The sequence below is a fragment of the Equus asinus genome, chromosome 10, assembly GCF_041296235.1.
Source record: "Equus asinus isolate D_3611 breed Donkey chromosome 10, EquAss-T2T_v2, whole genome shotgun sequence".
Classification (NCBI taxonomy): Eukaryota; Metazoa; Chordata; class Mammalia; order Perissodactyla; family Equidae; genus Equus; species Equus asinus.
The window spans coordinates 8,020,362-8,035,234 of NC_091799.1; positions in this window are offsets into that span (position 1 = coordinate 8,020,362).

Sequence of the window (14,873 nt, forward strand, 5' to 3'; positions counted from 1 at the left end):
CTAGAGCTGCCAGGCCCAAACGGCTGCCTTGTGTCCAAAGGGAGAGAGAGGCCCCAAAGCATCTTGCTTCCAGCTCTGTGGGAAGCTAAAGCAACTGGCTCTCCACAGTGCTCTCACAGCCTACCGGGAACATCTCTTACCAAGGCCTGTGAAACGCAGTTTCTTGGCAGGCCTGATCTGGCTGAAGTAGAACTCCTGCTCTGGGCGTGCTACTTTGGCCTAGAGCTGCCAGGCCCAAAGGGCCGCCTTGTTTCCAAAGGGGCTGAGAGTCCCCAAAGTATCTTGCTTCCAAATCTTTGGGAAGCTAAGAAACAACTGGCTCTGCACAGTGCTCTCACAGCCTACCGGCAACGTGACAGAGAAAGGCCTGTGAGACGCAGTTTCTTGGAAGGCCTGATCTGGCTGAGGTAGAACTTCTGCTCTGGGTGTACTCCATTGGCCTAGGGCTGCCAGGCCCAAAGGGCTGCCTTTATTTCCAAAGTGTGAGAGAGGCCCCAAAGCATCTTGCTTCCTGCTCTCTGGGAAGCTAAAACAACTGGCTCTGCACAGTGCTCTCAAAGCCAACCGGGAACGTCACATACAAAGGCCTGTGAAACGCAGCTTCTTGACAGGCCTTATCTGGCTGAGGTAGAACTTGTGCTCTGGGTGTGCTACTTTGGCCTAGAGCTGCCAGGCACAAAGGCTGCTTTGTTTCCAAAGGGGGAGAGAGGCCCCAAATCATGTTGCTTCCAGCTGTTTTTGAAGCTAAGAAACAACTCGCTCTGCCAGGTACTCTTACAGCCTTCCGGGAACACCTCTTACGAAGGCCTGTGAAAAGCAGTTTCTTGGCAGGCCTGATCTGGCTGAGGTAGAACTTCTGCTCTGGGTGTGCTCCATTGCCCTAGAGCTGAAAGGCCCAAAGGGCTGCCTTGTTTCCAAAGGGGGAGAGAGGCCCCAAAGCATCTTGCTTCCACCTCTTGGGAAGCTAAGAAACAACTCGCTGTGCCCAGTGCTCTTATAGCCTAAGAGAACATCTCTTATCAAGGCCTGTGAAACGCACTTTCTAGGCAGGCCTGATCTGGAAGAAGTAGAACTTCTGCTCTGGTTGTGCTCCATTGCCCTAGAGCTGCCAGACCCAACGTGCTGCCTTGTTTCCAAAGGGGCAGAGAGGCCCCAAAGCGTCTTGCTTCCAGCTGTTTGGGAAACAAGGAAACAACTGGCTCTGCACCGTGCTCTCACAGCCTACCGGGAACGTCACATACAAAGGCCTCTGAAACGCAGTTCCTTGGCAGGCCTGATCTGGCTGAAGTAGGACTTCTGCTCTGGGTGTGCTCCGTTGGCCTAGAGCTGAAAGGCCCAAAGGGATGCCTTGTTTGCAAAGGGGCAGAGAGGCCCCAAAGCATCTTGCTTCCAGCTCTTTGGGAAGCTAGGAAACAACTGTCTCTGCCCAGTGCTCTGACAGAGTACCGGGAACATCTCTTACCAGAGCCTTTGAAACGCAGTTTCTTGGCAGGCCTTATCTGGCTGAGGTAGAACTTCTGCTCTGGGTGTGCTCCATTGGCCTAGAGCTGAAAGGCCCAAAGGTCGGCCTTGTTGGCAAAGGGGCAGGGAGCCCCCAAAGCATCTTGCTTCCAGCTCTTTGGGAAGCTAAGAAACAACTGGCTCTGCCCAGTGCTCTTACAGCCTAAGAGAAAATCTCTTACCAAGGCCTGTGAAACGCACTTTGTTGGTGGCCTGATCTAGCTGAAGTAGAACTGCTGCTCTGGGTGTGCTCCATTGGCCTAGAGCTGCCTGGCCCAAAGGGCCGCCTTGTTTGCAAAGGGGCAGAGAGGCCCCAAAGCATCTTGCTTCCAGCTCTTCGGGAAGCTAAGAAACATCTGGCGTTGCCCAGTGCTCTTACAGCCTACCGGGAACATCTCTTACCAAGGCCTGTGAAACGCAGTTTGTTGGTGGCCTGAACTGGCCGAAGTAGAACTTCTGCTCTGGGTGTGCTCCACTGGCCTAGAGCTACCTGGCGCAAAGGGCTGCCTTGATTCCAAAGTGAGAGAGTGGCACCAAAGCATCTTGCTCCCAGCTCTTCGGGAAGCTAAGAAACAGCTGGCTCTGCCCAGTGCTCTTACAGCCTAAGAGAACATCTCTTTGAAAGGCCTGTGAAACGCAGTTTCTTGGCAGGCCTGACCTGGCTGAAGTAGAACTTCTGTTCTGGTTGTGCTACATAGGCCTAGAGCTACCAGGACCTAAGGGCTGCCTTGTTTCCAAGGGGTGAGAGAGGCCCCAAAGCATCTTGCCTCCAGCACTTTGGGAAGCTAAAAAACAACTGGTTCTGCCCAGTGCTCTCACAGCCTACCGTGAACATCTCTTACCAAGGGCTGTGAAACGCAGTTTCTGGGCAGGACTGATCCGCCTGAAGTAGAACTTCTGCTGTGGGTGTGCTCCATTGGCCTAGAGCTGCCAGGCCCAAACGGCTGCCTTGTGTCCAAAGGGAGAGAGAGGCCCCAAAGCATCTTGCTTCCAGCTCTGTGGGAAGCTAAAGCAACTGGCTCTCCACAGTGCTCTCACAGCCTACCGGGAACATCTCTTACCAAGGCCTGTGAAACGCAGTTTCTTGGCAGGCCTGATCTGGCTGAAGTAGAACTCCTGCTCTGGGCGTGCTACTTTGGCCTAGAGCTGCCAGGCCCAAAGGGCCGCCTTGTTTCCAAAGGGGCTGAGAGTCCCCAAAGTATCTTGCTTCCAAATCTTTGGGAAGCTAAGAAACAACTGGCTCTGCACAGTGCTCTCACAGCCTACCGGCAACGTGACAGAGAAAGGCCTGTGAGACGCAGTTTCTTGGAAGGCCTGATCTGGCTGAGGTAGAACTTCTGCTCTGGGTGTACTCCATTGGCCTAGGGCTGCCAGGCCCAAAGGGCTGCCTTTATTTCCAAAGTGTGAGAGAGGCCCCAAAGCATCTTGCTTCCTGCTCTCTGGGAAGCTAAAACAACTGGCTCTGCACAGTGCTCTCAAAGCCAACCGGGAACGTCACATACAAAGGCCTGTGAAACGCAGCTTCTTGACAGGCCTTATCTGGCTGAGGTAGAACTTGTGCTCTGGGTGTGCTACTTTGGCCTAGAGCTGCCAGGCACAAAGGCTGCTTTGTTTCCAAAGGGGGAGAGAGGCCCCAAATCATGTTGCTTCCAGCTGTTTTTGAAGCTAAGAAACAACTCGCTCTGCCAGGTACTCTTACAGCCTTCCGGGAACACCTCTTACGAAGGCCTGTGAAAAGCAGTTTCTTGGCAGGCCTGATCTGGCTGAGGTAGAACTTCTGCTCTGGGTGTGCTCCATTGCCCTAGAGCTGAAAGGCCCAAAGGGCTGCCTTGTTTCCAAAGGGGGAGAGAGGCCCCAAAGCATCTTGCTTCCACCTCTTGGGAAGCTAAGAAACAACTCGCTGTGCCCAGTGCTCTTATAGCCTAAGAGAACATCTCTTATCAAGGCCTGTGAAACGCACTTTCTAGGCAGGCCTGATCTGGAAGAAGTAGAACTTCTGCTCTGGTTGTGCTCCATTGCCCTAGAGCTGCCAGACCCAACGTGCTGCCTTGTTTCCAAAGGGGCAGAGAGGCCCCAAAGCGTCTTGCTTCCAGCTGTTTGGGAAACAAGGAAACAACTGGCTCTGCACCGTGCTCTCACAGCCTACCGGGAACGTCACATACAAAGGCCTCTGAAACGCAGTTCCTTGGCAGGCCTGATCTGGCTGAAGTAGGACTTCTGCTCTGGGTGTGCTCCGTTGGCCTAGAGCTGAAAGGCCCAAAGGGATGCCTTGTTTGCAAAGGGGCAGAGAGGCCCCAAAGCATCTTGCTTCCAGCTCTTTGGGAAGCTAAGAAACAACTGTCTCTGCCCAGTGCTCTGACAGAGTACCGGGAACATCTCTTACCAGAGCCTTTGAAACGCAGTTTCTTGGCAGGCCTTATCTGGCTGAGGTAGAACTTCTGCTCTGGGTGTGCTCCATTGGCCTAGAGCTGAAAGGCCCAAAGGTCGGCCTTGTTGGCAAAGGGGCAGGGAGCCCCCAAAGCATCTTGCTTCCAGCTCTTTGGGAAGCTAAGAAACAACTGGCTCTGCCCAGTGCTCTTACAGCCTAAGAGAAAATCTCTTACCAAGGCCTGTGAAACGCACTTTGTTGGTGGCCTGATCTAGCTGAAGTAGAACTGCTGCTCTGGGCGTGCTCCACTGGCCTAGAGCTGCCTGGCCCAAAGGGCCGCCTTGTTTGCAAAGGGGCAGAGAGGCCCCAAAGCATCTTGCTTCCAGCTCTTCGGGAAGCTAAGAAACATCTGGCGTTGCCCAGTGCTCTTACAGCCTACCGGGAACATCTCTTACCAAGGCCTGTGAAACGCAGTTTGTTGGTGGCCTGAACTGGCCGAAGTAGAACTTCTGCTCTGGGTGTGCTCCACTGGCCTAGAGCTACCTGGCGCAAAGGGCTGCCTTGATTCCAAAGTGAGAGAGTGGCACCAAAGCATCTTGCTCCCAGCTCTTCGGGAAGCTAAGAAACAGCTGGCTCTGCCCAGTGCTCTTACAGCCTAAGAGAACATCTCTTTGAAAGGCCTGTGAAACGCAGTTTCTTGGCAGGCCTGACCTGGCTGAAGTAGAACTTCTGTTCTGGTTGTGCTACATAGGCCTAGAGCTACCAGGACCTAAGGGCTGCCTTGTTTCCAAGGGGTGAGAGAGGCCCCAAAGCATCTTGCCTCCAGCACTTTGGGAAGCTAAAAAACAACTGGTTCTGCCCAGTGCTCTCACAGCCTACCGTGAACATCTCTTACCAAGGGCTGTGAAACGCAGTTTCTGGGCAGGACTGATCCGCCTGAAGTAGAACTTCTGCTGTGGGTGTGCTCCATTGGCCTAGAGCTGCCAGGCCCAAACGGCTGCCTTGTGTCCAAAGGGAGAGAGAGGCCCCAAAGCATCTTGCTTCCAGCTCTGTGGGAAGCTAAAGCAACTGGCTCTCCACAGTGCTCTCACAGCCTACCGGGAACATCTCTTACCAAGGCCTGTGAAACGCAGTTTCTTGGCAGGCCTGATCTGGCTGAAGTAGAACTCCTGCTCTGGGCGTGCTACTTTGGCCTAGAGCTGCCAGGCCCAAAGGGCCGCCTTGTTTCCAAAGGGGCTGAGAGTCCCCAAAGTATCTTGCTTCCAAATCTTTGGGAAGCTAAGAAACAACTGGCTCTGCACAGTGCTCTCACAGCCTACCGGCAACGTGACAGAGAAAGGCCTGTGAGACGCAGTTTCTTGGAAGGCCTGATCTGGCTGAGGTAGAACTTCTGCTCTGGGTGTACTCCATTGGCCTAGGGCTGCCAGGCCCAAAGGGCTGCCTTTATTTCCAAAGTGTGAGAGAGGCCCCAAAGCATCTTGCTTCCTGCTCTCTGGGAAGCTAAAACAACTGGCTCTGCACAGTGCTCTCAAAGCCAACCGGGAACGTCACATACAAAGGCCTGTGAAACGCAGCTTCTTGACAGGCCTTATCTGGCTGAGGTAGAACTTGTGCTCTGGGTGTGCTACTTTGGCCTAGAGCTGCCAGGCACAAAGGCTGCTTTGTTTCCAAAGGGGGAGAGAGGCCCCAAATCAGGTTGCTTCCAGCTGTTTTTGAAGCTAAGAAACAACTCGCTCTGCCAGGTACTCTTACAGCCTTCCGGGAACACCTCTTACGAAGGCCTGTGAAAAGCAGTTTCTTGGCAGGCCTGATCTGGCTGAGGTAGAACTTCTGCTCTGGGTGTGCTCCATTGCCCTAGAGCTGAAAGGCCCAAAGGGCTGCCTTGTTTCCAAAGGGGGAGAGAGGCCCCAAAGCATCTTGCTTCCACCTCTTGGGAAGCTAAGAAACAACTCGCTGTGCCCAGTGCTCTTATAGCCTAAGAGAACATCTCTTATCAAGGCCTGTGAAACGCACTTTCTAGGCAGGCCTGATCTGGAAGAAGCAGAACTTCTGCTCTGGTTGTGCTCCATTGCCCTAGAGCTGCCAGACCCAACGTGCTGCCTTGTTTCCAAAGGGGCAGAGAGGCCCCAAAGCGTCTTGCTTCCAGCTGTTTGGGAAACAAGGAAACAACTGGCTCTGCACCGTGCTCTCACAGCCTACCGGGAACGTCACATACAAAGGCCTCTGAAACGCAGTTCCTTGGCAGGCCTGATCTGGCTGAAGTAGGACTTCTGCTCTGGGTGTGCTCCGTTGGCCTAGAGCTGAAAGGCCCAAAGGGATGCCTTGTTTGCAAAGGGGCAGAGAGGCCCCAAAGCATCTTGCTTCCAGCTCTTTGGGAAGCTAGGAAACAACTGTCTCTGCCCAGTGCTCTGACAGAGTACCGGGAACATCTCTTACCAGAGCCTTTGAAACGCAGTTTCTTGGCAGGCCTTATCTGGCTGAGGTAGAACTTCTGCTCTGGGTGTGCTCCATTGGCCTAGAGCTGAAAGGCCCAAAGGTCGGCCTTGTTGGCAAAGGGGCAGGGAGCCCCCAAAGCATCTTGCTTCCAGCTCTTTGGGAAGCTAAGAAACAACTGGCTCTGCCCAGTGCTCTTACAGCCTAAGAGAAAATCTCTTACCAAGGCCTGTGAAACGCACTTTGTTGGTGGCCTGATCTAGCTGAAGTAGAACTGCTGCTCTGGGTGTGCTCCATTGGCCTAGAGCTGCCTGGCCCAAAGGGCCGCCTTGTTTGCAAAGGGGCAGAGAGGCCCCAAAGCATCTTGCTTCCAGCTCTTCGGGAAGCTAAGAAACATCTGGCGTTGCCCAGTGCTCTTACAGCCTACCGGGAACATCTCTTACCAAGGCCTGTGAAACGCAGTTTGTTGGTGGCCTGAACTGGCCGAAGTAGAACTTCTGCTCTGGGTGTGCTCCACTGGCCTAGAGCTACCTGGCGCAAAGGGCTGCCTTGATTCCAAAGTGAGAGAGTGGCACCAAAGCATCTTGCTCCCAGCTCTTCGGGAAGCTAAGAAACAGCTGGCTCTGCCCAGTGCTCTTACAGCCTAAGAGAACATCTCTTTGAAAGGCCTGTGAAACGCAGTTTCTTGGCAGGCCTGACCTGGCTGAAGTAGAACTTCTGTTCTGGTTGTGCTACATAGGCCTAGAGCTACCAGGACCTAAGGGCTGCCTTGTTTCCAAGGGGTGAGAGAGGCCCCAAAGCATCTTGCCTCCAGCACTTTGGGAAGCTAAAAAACAACTGGTTCTGCCCAGTGCTCTCACAGCCTACCGTGAACATCTCTTACCAAGGGCTGTGAAACGCAGTTTCTGGGCAGGACTGATCCGCCTGAAGTAGAACTTCTGCTGTGGGTGTGCTCCATTGGCCTAGAGCTGCCAGGCCCAAACGGCTGCCTTGTGTCCAAAGGGAGAGAGAGGCCCCAAAGCATCTTGCTTCCAGCTCTGTGGGAAGCTAAAGCAACTGGCTCTCCACAGTGCTCTCACAGCCTACCGGGAACATCTCTTACCAAGGCCTGTGAAACGCAGTTTCTTGGCAGGCCTGATCTGGCTGAAGTAGAACTCCTGCTCTGGGCGTGCTACTTTGGCCTAGAGCTGCCAGGCCCAAAGGGCCGCCTTGTTTCCAAAGGGGCTGAGAGTCCCCAAAGTATCTTGCTTCCAAATCTTTGGGAAGCTAAGAAACAACTGGCTCTGCACAGTGCTCTCACAGCCTACCGGCAACGTGACAGAGAAAGGCCTGTGAGACGCAGTTTCTTGGAAGGCCTGATCTGGCTGAGGTAGAACTTCTGCTCTGGGTGTACTCCATTGGCCTAGGGCTGCCAGGCCCAAAGGGCTGCCTTTATTTCCAAAGTGTGAGAGAGGCCCCAAAGCATCTTGCTTCCTGCTCTCTGGGAAGCTAAAACAACTGGCTCTGCACAGTGCTCTCAAAGCCAACCGGGAACGTCACATACAAAGGCCTGTGAAACGCAGCTTCTTGACAGGCCTTATCTGGCTGAGGTAGAACTTGTGCTCTGGGTGTGCTACTTTGGCCTAGAGCTGCCAGGCACAAAGGCTGCTTTGTTTCCAAAGGGGGAGAGAGGCCCCAAATCATGTTGCTTCCAGCTGTTTTTGAAGCTAAGAAACAACTCGCTCTGCCAGGTACTCTTACAGCCTTCCGGGAACACCTCTTACGAAGGCCTGTGAAAAGCAGTTTCTTGGCAGGCCTGATCTGGCTGAGGTAGAACTTCTGCTCTGGGTGTGCTCCATTGCCCTAGAGCTGAAAGGCCCAAAGGGCTGCCTTGTTTCCAAAGGGGGAGAGAGGCCCCAAAGCATCTTGCTTCCACCTCTTGGGAAGCTAAGAAACAACTCGCTGTGCCCAGTGCTCTTATAGCCTAAGAGAACATCTCTTATCAAGGCCTGTGAAACGCACTTTCTAGGCAGGCCTGATCTGGAAGAAGTAGAACTTCTGCTCTGGTTGTGCTCCATTGCCCTAGAGCTGCCAGACCCAACGTGCTGCCTTGTTTCCAAAGGGGCAGAGAGGCCCCAAAGCGTCTTGCTTCCAGCTGTTTGGGAAACAAGGAAACAACTGGCTCTGCACCGTGCTCTCACAGCCTACCGGGAACGTCACATACAAAGGCCTCTGAAACGCAGTTCCTTGGCAGGCCTGATCTGGCTGAAGTAGGACTTCTGCTCTGGGTGTGCTCCGTTGGCCTAGAGCTGAAAGGCCCAAAGGGATGCCTTGTTTGCAAAGGGGCAGAGAGGCCCCAAAGCATCTTGCTTCCAGCTCTTTGGGAAGCTAGGAAACAACTGTCTCTGCCCAGTGCTCTGACAGAGTACCGGGAACATCTCTTACCAGAGCCTTTGAAACGCAGTTTCTTGGCAGGCCTTATCTGGCTGAGGTAGAACTTCTGCTCTGGGTGTGCTCCATTGGCCTAGAGCTGAAAGGCCCAAAGGTCGGCCTTGTTGGCAAAGGGGCAGGGAGCCCCCAAAGCATCTTGCTTCCAGCTCTTTGGGAAGCTAAGAAACAACTGGCTCTGCCCAGTGCTCTTACAGCCTAAGAGAAAATCTCTTACCAAGGCCTGTGAAACGCACTTTGTTGGTGGCCTGATCTAGCTGAAGTAGAACTGCTGCTCTGGGTGTGCTCCATTGGCCTAGAGCTGCCTGGCCCAAAGGGCCGCCTTGTTTGCAAAGGGGCAGAGAGGCCCCAAAGCATCTTGCTTCCAGCTCTTCGGGAAGCTAAGAAACATCTGGCGTTGCCCAGTGCTCTTACAGCCTACCGGGAACATCTCTTACCAAGGCCTGTGAAACGCAGTTTGTTGGTGGCCTGAACTGGCCGAAGTAGAACTTCTGCTCTGGGTGTGCTCCACTGGCCTAGAGCTACCTGGCGCAAAGGGCTGCCTTGATTCCAAAGTGAGAGAGTGGCACCAAAGCATCTTGCTCCCAGCTCTTCGGGAAGCTAAGAAACAGCTGGCTCTGCCCAGTGCTCTTACAGCCTAAGAGAACATCTCTTTGAAAGGCCTGTGAAACGCAGTTTCTTGGCAGGCCTGACCTGGCTGAAGTAGAACTTCTGTTCTGGTTGTGCTACATAGGCCTAGAGCTACCAGGACCTAAGGGCTGCCTTGTTTCCAAGGGGTGAGAGAGGCCCCAAAGCATCTTGCCTCCAGCACTTTGGGAAGCTAAAAAACAACTGGTTCTGCCCAGTGCTCTCACAGCCTACCGTGAACATCTCTTACCAAGGGCTGTGAAACGCAGTTTCTGGGCAGGACTGATCCGCCTGAAGTAGAACTTCTGCTGTGGGTGTGCTCCATTGGCCTAGAGCTGCCAGGCCCAAACGGCTGCCTTGTGTCCAAAGGGAGAGAGAGGCCCCAAAGCATCTTGCTTCCAGCTCTGTGGGAAGCTAAAGCAACTGGCTCTCCACAGTGCTCTCACAGCCTACCGGGAACATCTCTTACCAAGGCCTGTGAAACGCAGTTTCTTGGCAGGCCTGATCTGGCTGAAGTAGAACTCCTGCTCTGGGCGTGCTACTTTGGCCTAGAGCTGCCAGGCCCAAAGGGCCGCCTTGTTTCCAAAGGGGCTGAGAGTCCCCAAAGTATCTTGCTTCCAAATCTTTGGGAAGCTAAGAAACAACTGGCTCTGCACAGTGCTCTCACAGCCTACCGGCAACGTGACAGAGAAAGGCCTGTGAGACGCAGTTTCTTGGAAGGCCTGATCTGGCTGAGGTAGAACTTCTGCTCTGGGTGTACTCCATTGGCCTAGGGCTGCCAGGCCCAAAGGGCTGCCTTTATTTCCAAAGTGTGAGAGAGGCCCCAAAGCATCTTGCTTCCTGCTCTCTGGGAAGCTAAAACAACTGGCTCTGCACAGTGCTCTCAAAGCCAACCGGGAACGTCACATACAAAGGCCTGTGAAACGCAGCTTCTTGACAGGCCTTATCTGGCTGAGGTAGAACTTGTGCTCTGGGTGTGCTACTTTGGCCTAGAGCTGCCAGGCACAAAGGCTGCTTTGTTTCCAAAGGGGGAGAGAGGCCCCAAATCATGTTGCTTCCAGCTGTTTTTGAAGCTAAGAAACAACTCGCTCTGCCAGGTACTCTTACAGCCTTCCGGGAACACCTCTTACGAAGGCCTGTGAAAAGCAGTTTCTTGGCAGGCCTGATCTGGCTGAGGTAGAACTTCTGCTCTGGGTGTGCTCCATTGCCCTAGAGCTGAAAGGCCCAAAGGGCTGCCTTGTTTCCAAAGGGGGAGAGAGGCCCCAAAGCATCTTGCTTCCACCTCTTGGGAAGCTAAGAAACAACTCGCTGTGCCCAGTGCTCTTATAGCCTAAGAGAACATCTCTTATCAAGGCCTGTGAAACGCACTTTCTAGGCAGGCCTGATCTGGAAGAAGTAGAACTTCTGCTCTGGTTGTGCTCCATTGCCCTAGAGCTGCCAGACCCAACGTGCTGCCTTGTTTCCAAAGGGGCAGAGAGGCCCCAAAGCGTCTTGCTTCCAGCTGTTTGGGAAACAAGGAAACAACTGGCTCTGCACCGTGCTCTCACAGCCTACCGGGAACGTCACATACAAAGGCCTCTGAAACGCAGTTCCTTGGCAGGCCTGATCTGGCTGAAGTAGGACTTCTGCTCTGGGTGTGCTCCATTGGCCTAGAGCTGAAAGGCCCAAAGGGATGCCTTGTTTGCAAAGGGGCAGAGAGGCCCCAAAGCATCTTGCTTCCAGCTCTTTGGGAAGCTAAGAAACAACTGTCTCTGCCCAGTGCTCTGACAGAGTACCGGGAACATCTCTTACCAGAGCCTTTGAAACGCAGTTTCTTGGCAGGCCTTATCTGGCTGAGGTAGAACTTCTGCTCTGGGTGTGCTCCATTGGCCTAGAGCTGAAAGGCCCAAAGGTCGGCCTTGTTGGCAAAGGGGCAGGGAGCCCCCAAAGCATCTTGCTTCCAGCTCTTTGGGAAGCTAAGAAACAACTGGCTCTGCCCAGTGCTCTTACAGCCTAAGAGAAAATCTCTTACCAAGGCCTGTGAAACGCACTTTGTTGGTGGCCTGATCTAGCTGAAGTAGAACTGCTGCTCTGGGCGTGCTCCACTGGCCTAGAGCTGCCTGGCCCAAAGGGCCGCCTTGTTTGCAAAGGGGCAGAGAGGCCCCAAAGCATCTTGCTTCCAGCTCTTCGGGAAGCTAAGAAACATCTGGCGTTGCCCAGTGCTCTTACAGCCTACCGGGAACATCTCTTACCAAGGCCTGTGAAACGCAGTTTGTTGGTGGCCTGAACTGGCCGAAGTAGAACTTCTGCTCTGGGTGTGCTCCACTGGCCTAGAGCTACCTGGCGCAAAGGGCTGCCTTGATTCCAAAGTGAGAGAGTGGCACCAAAGCATCTTGCTCCCAGCTCTTCGGGAAGCTAAGAAACAGCTGGCTCTGCCCAGTGCTCTTACAGCCTAAGAGAACATCTCTTTGAAAGGCCTGTGAAACGCAGTTTCTTGGCAGGCCTGACCTGGCTGAAGTAGAACTTCTGTTCTGGTTGTGCTACATAGGCCTAGAGCTACCAGGACCTAAGGGCTGCCTTGTTTCCAAGGGGTGAGAGAGGCCCCAAAGCATCTTGCCTCCAGCACTTTGGGAAGCTAAAAAACAACTGGTTCTGCCCAGTGCTCTCACAGCCTACCGTGAACATCTCTTACCAAGGGCTGTGAAACGCAGTTTCTGGGCAGGACTGATCCGCCTGAAGTAGAACTTCTGCTGTGGGTGTGCTCCATTGGCCTAGAGCTGCCAGGCCCAAACGGCTGCCTTGTGTCCAAAGGGAGAGAGAGGCCCCAAAGCATCTTGCTTCCAGCTCTGTGGGAAGCTAAAGCAACTGGCTCTCCACAGTGCTCTCACAGCCTACCGGGAACATCTCTTACCAAGGCCTGTGAAACGCAGTTTCTTGGCAGGCCTGATCTGGCTGAAGTAGAACTCCTGCTCTGGGCGTGCTACTTTGGCCTAGAGCTGCCAGGCCCAAAGGGCCGCCTTGTTTCCAAAGGGGCTGAGAGTCCCCAAAGTATCTTGCTTCCAAATCTTTGGGAAGCTAAGAAACAACTGGCTCTGCACAGTGCTCTCACAGCCTACCGGCAACGTGACAGAGAAAGGCCTGTGAGACGCAGTTTCTTGGAAGGCCTGATCTGGCTGAGGTAGAACTTCTGCTCTGGGTGTACTCCATTGGCCTAGGGCTGCCAGGCCCAAAGGGCTGCCTTTATTTCCAAAGTGTGAGAGAGGCCCCAAAGCATCTTGCTTCCTGCTCTCTGGGAAGCTAAAACAACTGGCTCTGCACAGTGCTCTCAAAGCCAACCGGGAACGTCACATACAAAGGCCTGTGAAACGCAGCTTCTTGACAGGCCTTATCTGGCTGAGGTAGAACTTGTGCTCTGGGTGTGCTACTTTGGCCTAGAGCTGCCAGGCACAAAGGCTGCTTTGTTTCCAAAGGGGGAGAGAGGCCCCAAATCATGTTGCTTCCAGCTGTTTTTGAAGCTAAGAAACAACTCGCTCTGCCAGGTACTCTTACAGCCTTCCGGGAACACCTCTTACGAAGGCCTGTGAAAAGCAGTTTCTTGGCAGGCCTGATCTGGCTGAGGTAGAACTTCTGCTCTGGGTGTGCTCCATTGCCCTAGAGCTGAAAGGCCCAAAGGGCTGCCTTGTTTCCAAAGGGGGAGAGAGGCCCCAAAGCATCTTGCTTCCACCTCTTGGGAAGCTAAGAAACAACTCGCTGTGCCCAGTGCTCTTATAGCCTAAGAGAACATCTCTTATCAAGGCCTGTGAAACGCACTTTCTAGGCAGGCCTGATCTGGAAGAAGTAGAACTTCTGCTCTGGTTGTGCTCCATTGCCCTAGAGCTGCCAGACCCAACGTGCTGCCTTGTTTCCAAAGGGGCAGAGAGGCCCCAAAGCGTCTTGCTTCCAGCTGTTTGGGAAACAAGGAAACAACTGGCTCTGCACCGTGCTCTCACAGCCTACCGGGAACGTCACATACAAAGGCCTCTGAAACGCAGTTCCTTGGCAGGCCTGATCTGGCTGAAGTAGGACTTCTGCTCTGGGTGTGCTCCGTTGGCCTAGAGCTGAAAGGCCCAAAGGGATGCCTTGTTTGCAAAGGGGCAGAGAGGCCCCAAAGCATCTTGCTTCCAGCTCTTTGGGAAGCTAGGAAACAACTGTCTCTGCCCAGTGCTCTGACAGAGTACCGGGAACATCTCTTACCAGAGCCTTTGAAACGCAGTTTCTTGGCAGGCCTTATCTGGCTGAGGTAGAACTTCTGCTCTGGGTGTGCTCCATTGGCCTAGAGCTGAAAGGCCCAAAGGTCGGCCTTGTTGGCAAAGGGGCAGGGAGCCCCCAAAGCATCTTGCTTCCAGCTCTTTGGGAAGCTAAGAAACAACTGGCTCTGCCCAGTGCTCTTACAGCCTAAGAGAAAATCTCTTACCAAGGCCTGTGAAACGCACTTTGTTGGTGGCCTGATCTAGCTGAAGTAGAACTGCTGCTCTGGGTGTGCTCCATTGGCCTAGAGCTGCCTGGCCCAAAGGGCCGCCTTGTTTGCAAAGGGGCAGAGAGGCCCCAAAGCATCTTGCTTCCAGCTCTTCGGGAAGCTAAGAAACATCTGGCGTTGCCCAGTGCTCTTACAGCCTACCGGGAACATCTCTTACCAAGGCCTGTGAAACGCAGTTTGTTGGTGGCCTGAACTGGCCGAAGTAGAACTTCTGCTCTGGGTGTGCTCCACTGGCCTAGAGCTACCTGGCGCAAAGGGCTGCCTTGATTCCAAAGTGAGAGAGTGGCACCAAAGCATCTTGCTCCCAGCTCTTCGGGAAGCTAAGAAACAGCTGGCTCTGCCCAGTGCTCTTACAGCCTAAGAGAACATCTCTTTGAAAGGCCTGTGAAACGCAGTTTCTTGGCAGGCCTGACCTGGCTGAAGTAGAACTTCTGTTCTGGTTGTGCTACATAGGCCTAGAGCTACCAGGACCTAAGGGCTGCCTTGTTTCCAAGGGGTGAGAGAGGCCCCAAAGCATCTTGCCTCCAGCACTTTGGGAAGCTAAAAAACAACTGGTTCTGCCCAGTGCTCTCACAGCCTACCGTGAACATCTCTTACCAAGGGCTGTGAAACGCAGTTTCTGGGCAGGACTGATCCGCCTGAAGTAGAACTTCTGCTGTGGGTGTGCTCCATTGGCCTAGAGCTGCCAGGCCCAAACGGCTGCCTTGTGTCCAAAGGGAGAGAGAGGCCCCAAAGCATCTTGCTTCCAGCTCTGTGGGAAGCTAAAGCAACTGGCTCTCCACAGTGCTCTCACAGCCTACCGGGAACATCTCTTACCAAGGCCTGTGAAACGCAGTTTCTTGGCAGGCCTGATCTGGCTGAAGTAGAACTCCTGCTCTGGGCGTGCTACTTTGGCCTAGAGCTGCCAGGCCCAAAGGGCCGCCTTGTTTCCAAAGGGGCTGAGAGTCCCCAAAGTATCTTGCTTCCAAATCTTTGGGAAGCTAAGAAACAACTGGCTCTGCACAGTGCTCTCACAGCCTACCG